Genomic DNA, 3,562 nt, shown 5'->3' with positions numbered 1-3,562 from the left:
ATCCATGCAAACCCTAATTCACCATGACCCTTCATATTTCATAGGCCTTTTGGGCTAAACCTTCATGGTCTCTCATAAAGGTTTAGTCCAACCCTAATCAACATGGATCATTGGTCCAAACTATAAGTATTACTGATTTACCTAATCAGTCCCCATAAATTTAACCAGCCTCTTTTGATCACTAAATTAATTCCAAATTAATTCTTGATCAATACTAATTAAAAAAATGTGATTTCTCAATTAATATATTATACTTATAATATATTAATAAATCACAAATAACCTCTTTCTCTAATATCCATCCTATCAAATTGTTCCAGTGAATTGCAACCCAAATGGACCATGCTACTTTCGGATCAAGTACATACCAATTATAGTTATGGGCTTAGACACCTAATCCAACACCAACATCTATCATAACAGCAAAAATGATGTATTTCTTGAGCATGATCATCGTCTAGGCATACATGGATCAACATGACACAATAAAGGAATCGAGATGGCGAATCATGTACCAAGATAGTCCATGATGGCGCAACATCTCCTACATGGTGCAACATCTCCTCAAGATGGCGCAAAATCCTTCTTCGCTCAACATCTGCTTGGATCAACATATCCTTAGGTCAACATCTGTAACATCCGGATTTCCAGGCATAACGATTTGAGCATTTCTTTTTGAGTTATAAGGAGGGACTCGACGAGTCGACGCCTAGACTCGTCGAGTAGGATCGCAATTTGCTGACTGGATTAATGAAGGGACTCGACGAGTCGATGGGTGGACTCGACGAGTCCGCGCTGTGGACAGAAACCATAAATCTTTGGGCCTGTGCCCTATTTAAGGGTCCTTATAGCCCTCAATTGCGGCTACCAGTCCAGAGAGAGAAACCCTAGAGAGCTTGAACGAGTTGTGTGAGAGAGAAAGCCATTTCAACCCTTTTTGGTTTTGTTTTGCAAAGAAGAAGGTATTTCCAGCTAGAGGAGGACAAGAGGGTTGCTAATCTGTGGTTTCCAAGCATGGATCTACAGTGTTGAGGTAGGAAATCGATCCTTTCTCTGTTTGGTTTAAGATCCTTGAATTTTAGGGTTTTCTATACCCTTTATTGGCTTGAAATGTTGAGTATGTTGTCCCTTTGAGTGTTAGACTCGGGATCTGGACCTCTAGAGGTCCAGAGGGCCTTATCCATTCTGCTTTATGTTGGTTCATGGAGGGAATGAGACTATGTTGCCATTTTAGAAGCCATTTCACCAAGGAAAGCCTTGTGTGCGTTGCATGAATGTCAAGACTGAGCCTTTACGTGGTTACCGTGTTTGGGAAGGTCAGATCTATAGGTTAGAGAAGCAGATCTGACCTCAGAAGGTCATTTGAGTGTTGCCATGGAAGCAACTCGCCGAGTTCATAAGTGGACTCGACGAGTCGAGTCGGGGTTGCCCTGCGATTCGTGACAGAGTAACCCGTCGAGTGAAGGGATGACTCGACGTGCCATGTGAGGCTAGAAGGATTCAAAGGACCCGCATGGACTCGCCGAGTCGCCGATGTGCACTCGACGAGTCGGGTCAAAGTTTGACCGTTGAATTCAGTTGCCCTTAGGGTTTTGGTCAAGCTGATTCAAGAGAGTTCTGGGAGGGGTAGAATGGTCTTCTACCCATCATTAGAGACGAGATGATGAGAGAGTATTGATTAGGGATGTTATTCTGTTGATAGGAGGAGGCTAGATCGGGTATCCGAGCACGGGAGGTTATCCGATACCGTACGAGGTGAGTCTTCTCACTATACTGTACCTGGAAGGGTACCTATGTGTGACCGGAAGGTCTTAAATGCTATGAGATGTATGAGCTGTATGTTGTTATGTGATATGTATGTGTTATGTATGCTATGTATGATAAGGACCGGAAGGTCAAGATGATATGGACCGGAAGATCAAGAGGTTACGGACCGGAAAGTCGATACGTGTAGGACCGGAAGGTCTACCGGGATTTGGGACGGAAGTCCCCTGAGACACTTGGACCGGAAGGTCCTACAGAGTTATGGCCTGGAAAGGCGTATGTGTTGTATGTGGTATTTTGGGGAACTCACTAAGCATTTATGCTTATAGTTGTTGTGTTATGTGTTTCAGGTACTAGCGAGGATCGCGGGAAGGCGCCGACATGATCCGTACACACTCATGAACTTTATGTCTTGAGATTCTGGGATATGTGTTGTTATGATAACATTGGATACATTATGTTTTGATAGTACCTTATGAATAAAAGTATGTTTTAAAAATGAAAAATTGTTTTGGAAATTTACGTTGTTACAAGTTGGTATCAGAGCCTTGGTTTGAGGGATTCGGATGCACCTTCGGGCGTATCTGAAATCAAACTGAGGATTTGAGAAGGTTTTTCATAAAAAGGAACAATTTTTCTAAAAGAGTAAAAGACTTTGAGAAAAGAAGAAAGGAGCAGTGTGTACGATCAGCCAGCGCCCGAACGGTGATTTCCCAAAATACCCTTACATTATGTATTATGAGATATGATATGATATGCTATGCATGCTAGAGTAGGCTAGATATTCATATTAGGACTAGAGTGACCTGATTTGTGATGCCTTAGCCTAGGAGATTACTAATGCTATGTGATGCTTCGAGAGTGAGTAGGTAGCAGTGAGGAGCTTATGAGAGGTCTACCGAAGGGTAGCCTATGCTTAGCGAGGTGTAGAGTACTTATGATATGGGATCCTAGGAGGAGGACTTGGGATGAATACTGATGCAGTGTGAAAGGTAGTATAGGGCCCGTACTACTGAAAACACCGGATCAGTGGGCAGTCCAAGTAAGAATCCTTAGGGTACCAAGGAACAAGTAGGGTTGGGTGATCGAGTGCGAGTATACTCGATCGAGTCTCTGGTATCTTCGTGTTGTGTTTCAGAGACATCATGGTTGGTACACCACACACACCGGAGAGCAGCGGTGTTAGCGATGATGAGATTTGCCATATGATTCATGACGAGATGACCGTGGCGATCCGGAAGGCTAATCCGGAGGATTTTAAGTAGCGGATTGAGAAGTGATGTCATGGTTCGAGTACCATGATAAGTAGCGGATTGAGAAGTGATGTCATGGTTCGAGTACCATGATAAGTAGCGGATTGAGAAGTGATGACATGGTTTGAGTACCATGATAAGAACCGGATTGAGAAGTGATGTCATGGTTCGAGTACCATGATAAGTAGCGGATTGAGAAGTGATGTCATGGTTCGAGTACCATGATAAGTAGCAGATTGAGAAGTGATGACATGGTTCGAGTACCATGATAAGTAGCGGATTGAGAATTGATGTCATGGTTCGAGTACCATGATAAGTAGCGGATTGAGAAGTGATGACATGGTTCGAGTACCATGATAAGTAGCGGATTGAGAAGTGATGTCATGGTTCGAGTACCATGATATGTAGCGGATTGAGAAGTGACGTCATGGTTCGAGTACCATGAGTTGTAGCAGGTCGAGAGGTGATGTCATGGTTCGAGTGCCATGATGTGAGGTGGAATAAGAAGAGGGAACATGGTTCGAGTACCATGATACGTAGAAGAT

Source organism: Lactuca virosa, chromosome 9 (genome assembly GCF_052849685.1).
Source record: "Lactuca virosa cultivar CGN04683 chromosome 9, Lactuca_virosa_CGN04683_v6, whole genome shotgun sequence".
NCBI lineage: Eukaryota > Viridiplantae > Streptophyta > Magnoliopsida > Asterales > Asteraceae > Lactuca > Lactuca virosa.
This window is presented reverse-complemented; position numbering follows the sequence as displayed.